The 8,479-nt window shown below is 38.3% G+C and overlaps 1 long non-coding RNA gene across 1 annotated transcript; it reads right to left on the bottom strand.

The window, feature by feature from the left end:
- Positions 1-2,219: 2,219 nt before the first annotated feature.
- On the bottom strand, positions 2,220-7,674 carry LOC147846164 (uncharacterized). Its single transcript, XR_015481535.1, has 3 exons — positions 5,618-7,674; positions 4,532-4,909; positions 2,220-3,941 (listed from the first exon to the last, which is right to left on the bottom strand). It is a non-coding gene; the product is annotated as an uncharacterized LOC147846164 (long non-coding RNA).
- Positions 7,675-8,479: the final 805 nt, after the last annotated feature.

Below are 8,479 nucleotides of genomic sequence, written 5' to 3'. Positions count from 1 at the left end.
AACTAAAGGAGCCTCTGAACTCCCTGATGGTGAGGTCAAATTAAACGTTTTCAAGAACGTGTAAAAATCTGTTATCAAATATTTTAGCAAACTCAAAAAGTCAAACTGTGATCAATGAAGCTGCTAATGCTGTTGGTGGAGGTGTTTAATCCTGTTTTAATTCAGCTGATTTGCTGTAATGCTGCTGCTGTATGTGTTTATTTCTTATTCTCTCCTTCAGGGATTGTGCTGGTTAACAGTAGTGCTGTTCATCAGTGACTGAATTCACTCATGTGCTCATTTACTCTGTCTAGTGGACTAAACTAATCAGCTTATTTAGGGACTAGTGAATGAGGGTGTATGGTGAGATTTCAGACACTGAACTGGAATTACTTTCTGGAAAACAAACATTAGATCTGTCAGAGTTATTTTCTGCATTTTGTACAGAAATGAGCTGTTAATCATTGAACAGCTTTTCACTGTAGATTATACTTCACTGTAGACTTTTACCATTAAAATCACAGACATGTCTTACACTGTACTTTAAATTAAATTGTAGCTTAAAATCTTCAAAAACCTATATTAAATGCTGAATAATAACAAACAAAACACTTTCAACATATTTTACTTGATTTGGAAGGAAGGTTTTTATATTTGTATATTATATTAAGCCGTTTAATGTGTATAGCCATACACCCATGTCAAAATTAACACTGGATTAAATCTAGATATCTAGATGCTCGATATTGGTGTAGTATTGGTGTATAAGTGCACACAGATGTGTGTATTTTGAATTTATACAAGAAGAATCCACAGAGCTCAGAAAGTACTGTACCCCCAAACCCCACACAGCAATATAATACTTTTGGAATTGCTGTTAATGCAGCCTTAATGCTGAATATATATTGAATATATACTGAAGTATAAATAACAGCGTCAGACTAAACTACTTGAGTCAAATTATACTTAGTGCAAATATACTTCTTATTTTTACATATAGTGAAAATAGCATCTATCGTTATTTGCACTTACAGCAAGTAGCCACTGATATTCAGTCATTTATTTTACTTTAAGGAAAACAGATTACATATTATGATGGAAATGATTTGCTTGCAGCATTGCAGTAAGTAAAGCTCTGAACAGAAGCCATATTGAAAACAAGTAATTAACGGAAGCTGTGAATTACAAACACTAGTAACATTTGTTCTTCAGCTTCCGTGTTTATGACACATTTTTACAAGGAATTAATGACAACAAGACCTGATGTTGTGCACAATTACAGTGAACAGAGCAGGGAGTAATTAGCGGCCAATAGTGTGCTGCTGTCAGCATTACGAGGTGTGTGATGGAAAGCAGCATGCAGTGTTTTAGACAGGACTAATGGAGGGTCAGCGGCTCCAAACACTGACACAACACACAGCTACTGGCACTCAGACACCACAGATGTGGAAAATAGACGTCATTAATTGACTAAGTGCATGACAACGATAAGCATATTTGCTGCAATAAACACAATGAACTGCCAGAACCGTCACACGATTGGGTAAACAAAAATTGGGGAAACTCATTTGTATTTTAATTACTATTATAAAAAATAGCTGAATTAAATGTGTGCGCATATATGTCTGACCTAGAAGAACCTGTTTCATTACTCGTATGTGGTAATAATGGGCCAATGGAGATAGCAAACATTTATAAGCAGACCAAAACTAGATCATTTATTTGACTGAAATCTCCTTTATTAAGATCAGATCAGCTGATCATTTCAATTTTACATTTCATTACTGACAAAACGTGTTCTCATACAAAAACTCAATGTACTCCACTTCCTAATGTTTTATGAAGCCTGCCTCAAAGTTATTTTCTTGACCTCTAAACTGGCTTTGCATATAGCTGAACATCCACCAGGCCAGAGGATCTGAGGCTCTGCAAAAGTCTGCATCTTCATCATGCATCTGATGTTTAAGCAGTCGTAGCAAAAGACCTCAAACCTGACACACTGGTCAAAATCTAGTTATCAGGTACAAACCCACAAACCTCTCATATACTTAAAGATTTTCTACTTAAAGCTTTTTAATATTATATTTGTAGGTATACATTAGAGCGGTCAGTGCTGAAGCCAAATCTAAAGCTAATCTGAGAAAATAATTGGTTATTTTGGTCCAAAATTAGTACACCCACATTTATATGTTGGTGGAAAACTTTCAATCATTTAAAAATGTAATTGTTTTTCCTTTTTTCCCGGATATTTCACATGAGTTTGAATGTATTATCTTTCTATTTGTAAAGATGTTAGGTGGCTAAAATATTATTTTAATAAACACTGTTTAATAAATCTGATTCAAATGCACCAACATACATGACCTATATTCACTGAGCAATGGATGAAAATATTAAAATGGGCTGTACTCATTTATGCTGAACACTATGTCTTACATTTACATTTAGTTATTAAGCAGACGCGTTTGTCCAAAGTGGCAACTGAGGAGGCATTCAGTGATTCAACAAGAGGCAATACACACAACAAGAGCTGGTTTCACAAAGTACCTTCTTTGTGCTTAGATAATTTAGTGCTAGTGTAGGAGATAAGAGAGAGAGAAAGAGAAAAAGAGAGTTTCTACAGGTGGTTTCTTAAGCCCACTTACCTGTGTGTGGCACTCTCAGAATTTATAGTATTTTGCGTTGGTGTGTGGTGAGGTGGGGGAGAGAACAGGGGTCTTAGTTTCATTCACCAGGGTTTAGGTGATCTCAGAAAAGATGGGGTTTTAGTTGTGGTTTAAATGAGACCAGTGAATCTGCAGTACATGTGGGAATGGGAAGATCATTCCACCAGCGAGAAACAGTGAATGAAAAAGTTCTGGAAAGTGACTTATAGCCCAGGGCCGAAGCAAGCTGAACTGCCGCTCTGGTGAGGGAGGTGTCACAGACGCCGCCCTCTCTATTTTGCCACCCTGGCGCGAATATAACTGAGGACGCGGGTGGTGAGGGACGTGTCTCTATTTTGCTGCCCTCACTATTCTGCCGTCATAGGCGGCCGCATAGGTCGCCTCCATGGAAGCGCTGACCCTGTTATAGCCACATATAAATAGTATTTAATTCAAGACAGCTGTTTGTCCAAAACATTCCTGACATGCTAGTGCAGAATTTAGCTTGCTCTAGAACTGTAGACTCCTCATCTGAGAACTCTCCTCTTCCTCTGGGATAGGCAATATCCTTTGAGTTGTCTCCATGGACAGCTCATTATTACTTCTATGGTGTAGACTCAAGTCCTAATGGTGTCTGCCTTTATGTATCTCTTAATATTTGGGACCCTGCTGATGGAAAGCATCCGTCTTGGTTTCCTGATACTTTTGTGCTGTTCCTGAAATCTTTCAACAGCAGGAAAATAAGGGCCTGGCGGTTCTGCATCCCAGATGATGTACAGATGATTCCTCCCACTGTTGACCTCTGTTTCCTGTGGAGCACAAAACGGATATCCAAACCTCACACAGCACGATTGTAGATTCCTGTCTGGAAGCCGACCCTTGGGGACAAAACCTTTTTAAACAGGGACGACAGATGAAAAATAGCCTTCGGGCTAATTCTGGTGCATTGGCAGAAATGCTAATTAATGTACATTGTCCCTGCCAAATAAACAAATAACTAATTAAATAAATGAAGAATGCCCTATTTTAGGATGTCATGCAGAAGTCAGGCCTGATATGATTATGACAGTGGATGAACCAGTAACACTTTACAAAACAGGACTATTGAACAATTGTACATAGTTCATGTTGACTCACAGTGGAATAACTACTGCATTAGTAAATGATGAACAATAAATTAAAATGCTGTGCAAACATAGTTTAATCACATTAGTAAATACATTAACTTTTGTGAAAGGAATTAAGAAATGAGTATCAAGACAAGCATGCTTTACACTACTGTATCCACTGACCCTGGCAGCAAACCAGGTTTCAAGCCTGGCAAATAAAAAAGAGAAAAGGCAGATGTGAATGGAAATGCTTAAGGGGAGATCTGGAGGATGCTGAGTGTAGGATGGAAGCTACACATTTGTTTTTAAGTATTCAGCAGATGCTTTTATCCAAAGTGAAAACACACACCCAGAGCAGTGGGCCGCCAGGGAGTCAACACCTTGCTCAAGGTGATCAGCCCTGCAGTGGTGTTGAGTGTTGAGGAGAGCACTGGTTATTCACTCACCCACCAACAATCCCTTTAAATTACATGTCCAACTGTCTAACCCTAAACTCTCCAGGCCAGGGGTCATCAATCTTGGTCCTGGAGGGCCGCTGTCTTGCAGAGTTTAGCTCCAACTTACCTCAAGACACCTGCCTGGAAGTTTCAAGAATACCTAGTAAGACATTGATTAGCTAGTTCATTTGGGTTTGAAGGTTTCGAGCTGAACTCTGCAGGACACCGGCCCTCCAGAAACAAGTTTGGTGACCCCTGCTCTAGGCCAGGTGCCCTAACTGGCTGACCCAATTTTAACATAACAGTTATATAAACACATAAAACTAATCCGGGCTCACTCTGAAAAGGTAGTCCTATGGACGTTTCTGGAGAGCGTGAAATACATCCCGGGAGGTATGTATTTTTGCATTTTTTTGTTTTCACGAATTTACGAAAGGCTGCTGTGTGTGCTTTTTCTTATCTCAAATTACTCTCACGAGTGCCGTTTGTGTCTGCTGTTCTCGCGTAAACCCACCAGAGGCTGCTGTCGACTGATTGTCTGTCAGACTGACTGAATGACTGAATGACTGACCGACCAATCGATCAACCCACCCTCTGTCTTCCCTAAACACAACCAATTTTATCGATTGACCAGACCCCCCAATTTTTTCCCTAAACCCAACCAACGGTTTACAAAAGCCGTACAGAAAAAGAAAAGTCCTTGTCAGATTTTTAACACATTTTCAGACTTTACCCCAATCTCACCATGTTGTTTACTTGTTCATTTTATTTTTTGGTTTCTGTTTTTGTCTTACCTGATCTCTGGAACCGTATTTTCCCAGACTTGATCCTCATCATCATCGTCGAGGTCAACTCCTCTCTACATCTCCAGGCCACTGACGTACATGATGAGCTAACTGGACAAACTGGTTGTAGCAGGAAAGTTGTCCACACTGAGGTAAGTGGTCAACTGGTAAGTGCCAAAAGGAACGGCGTCATACCGCCCCATAGTGTTTGTTTAAAAAAAATTAAATGCAGCCAAACGTACCTCCGGCCACATAATTCGGGGTCTACGTTTCATGGGACTACGTTTTCAGAATGAGCCTGTGTTGAATAAAACTCAAATAAATCTTGAAACTGATCTGAGAACATCATAATTCATATTTTTTACATCGGCCTTAATAGTGCTGTGCCACATAAGCACAACACACCCTCAATACATATATGGACTCTTGTGATTTTGCAGTGAAAGCTAATCTTAGAAAATCAATGTAAATATTGCAAGTAAAGTATACTTGTTGATCTAATGCAACTGCACTGAGTTTTTAGATATAAATAATATTAATCTTGATAGAATCATTTTGTTATAGAAATTGTATTTGTTTTTTTTTGTTTTTGTTAGCTTCATCAAAGTGTAGTTTTTATCAGAGAAGATATGAGTCAATCAGCAAGATTTCTTGACATTTACGTGGTCTTGACTATGTCATCTAAAAGAAGTTACCGTAACATTAACTCCTTACTTTATAACCCTGGTCTAAATGTGGTTAAAAACATTTACACATTAAAATCATTCTCTTGGGAGCTCACCTGTGGTTTTGCAGTTGTTTGTTGTTCTCCAAGAGCTCTGTAGAGCACATTATCTCTGTAATGTGATGGTTGTGAGGAATTTTAAACCTGACACCTTACTTTAAACAGTGCAGGCTATATCATCTGGGTTATCTACCCTAACTTTGACTCTTTTCCTGAGTGGGATGCTGTATCATGTTCCTAGTGGCCCTGTTTCCTCAACTCCACCTTCATCTTTTCTAGACCTCTTCCATTCTACAATCATCACCGGAAAACTGGCGTCCAGATGTGTTTTTCTCGTGCTCTTCTGATCTCCCCTTGCAGAATCTGATATTCTGTGGAGCATTTATGAAAGACGGTGTGTTTCTGGTTACCGAAGCTGTGTGCAGCTGAAAGACAACACATTAGCATCGCTAATGGATCAACGCCCTCAAAATGGCTAAACAAGTCAAAAGTTGAAGCAGCCAGGTTTTCCATTCATCTGTAAATAAAACCTCCTTGGAGTACTTAGTTAAATTTAATCTGTTACTTCTGAACACATTTTAAACAACTGCTGCTCATATTAGATTAACAAGTAGCATAAATGGTGCTTGCATTAAAACATGAATGCTCTCTTAAAACAAAAAGTGGACCAACATCTCATGAATAAAGTAAAATATCATCAGCATTTATAATTTCATCACCTAAAATATCATCATCACGTTTAGTTGTTTGTCTTTAAACATTTATGGATGGCTGGTCTAAAAATGCACTACATATTACTAGTGCTAATCCACTAATCCATGCCGCAATGCATACTGGGTGCCAGCATAGTGCAAAACTCCCAGCATGCACTTCAGCATCAATAAATTATGCAGCTTAAAGTTCTTACTATTTCTTACTCTGCCTTTATTTCATGTTGTTTTGGGGGTAGTATTTCAGTAGAGGGTTTTGTATTGTTCTGGGTTGTTTTTTTATTTTAGTTTTATTTTGTCACCATTGTTGAGATTCAAAGACTGATTGTTGATCTCTGTGTGTTTTAAGTTCTGCTGTAGTTCAAGCATTTTTGTAGTGAATGGTGGATTTAGGCCTGAACAACAGTCATTGATTGCTGAAGCTCCAGTGGTTTCATGGATGCATGTTATTGAGTTCTCACACATAACCAACAAGATATTGAAGGAGAACACAAGCAGGTGAGGATGTTTTATGTCATAGTTAATCTCATTAGACTGATTTAGATTAACTTTACTATACTAATAGTGTGATTAACACAATTAATTATAACAATTAAAACTAGTATTAAAATAAGCAGCTGAAGAGCCCAACTAAAGCAGCCGCATCTGTGTTTTTAACAGAAGTTTTCTGTAAACTGAAATTAAAAACAGTTGATAACTGGCAACTACAGCTGCGGGTATATCTCCGTAAAATCAAGAAGAAAAAAAAAACAGCAAAACACTGTAAAACGTTTCTTCTGTCACCATTGTGGAGGATAGTAGCATCTGTGTGCAAGTCCAAGGAGAACTGAGAGGATCTGATGTATCTTCTTTAGTTTAAAAGTTACTAATGCAGGGAAGGTCTGTTTGTTTACATGTCACACATGGACACAATAATGCATTTATTGATTTTACATTGCTGTGAACTGAACTTTGTATCAGTTCAATAAATGCAATTGTTTTCCATAAATTTTAACAGTTCTATGAAATTTTTGTATTTTTTTTTTACAGAAAAAAATCCTGGCAACCACAGCTGCCCACATTTTTCCTTAAATTTACCGGATTTTTTTAGCAGTGTGCCAGCAGGAGGTCATTATGTGGAGTGAAGCCAAACTATATATATATATATCTTTGAGTCCATGCGCATTAAACTGACTATATTTCATGCATTATTTTATAAGATGTGTTATGTTAAGAGAAAGAGTCCTATTTGACACTCTTTCTAATCAGTTGTAGCCACGAGTGGCTTCTTTATTTGCATAAATCCAGATTCTGATACCTGACACTGAGCAGGTTTTTGCTTCCTTACCAGAAGATATTTGACCTGCATGGAAATAAGGAATGGCCAGCATGTCGATACACCCTAGAGTGAGGTCCTGTCATAACACATTAGTGCTTCACGCCTCTGGATTGGGCATTCAGGAGAATTGTACATGTCAGTCATGTCCTGTGATTGGATGTTTGTATAATTAAGTCCAACTCCGGTGGCCTGGTCACGCTCTAACAATGGCCGAGGCCCGACGGGGTCCAAAACACACAAACTGTTGAGCTGGAATGTGCCTGCAGTCCCCGAGGGCTTCTGGAGCTGCAGGACTGTGTGCTGTTGTGCTCTTTAATTACTCTGAGCTTACAGTTCCAGCCCCTTCCCCAGTAATAAGGCTACATTTTCAGTCAAAATAAGAATATGAACCTCTGTTTTCTTTGCTCTAATTAGCCCTTGATTGATATTGTCAGCACAGGACGAGGCTGACCAGCAGATTGGGGACAAAATGGGGATGAAATTGGCTTTAAAATCACCTAACGTGCAATTTGAGTTTAAATCATGAATGTAGATTATTACATGGGAGCTGAACATATCTGGATGATATTCTTTCACATTTTTTTCTTTGTTTTTTCTGAGCTGAAACAAAAATAAAATGCAAAATAAAAAAATATATATTTCTCACAGCAAATGATTTAAAGGATACAAAGGGTCAGGGTTAGTGCTTAGATTCATGGATTTTGGATTTCTGAGCTGTGTAAAAGGAAAACACTGTTCAGCCTGATTTAAGACAACCCACCTTACACAAGTT

This window comes from Danio rerio, chromosome 3 (genome assembly GCF_052040795.2).
Source record: "Danio rerio strain M-AB ecotype USA chromosome 3, GRCz13ab, whole genome shotgun sequence".
NCBI lineage: Eukaryota > Metazoa > Chordata > Actinopteri > Cypriniformes > Danionidae > Danio > Danio rerio.
Note: the sequence above shows the minus strand (reverse complement) of the source record. Positions and strands in the feature narration are given on the sequence as shown.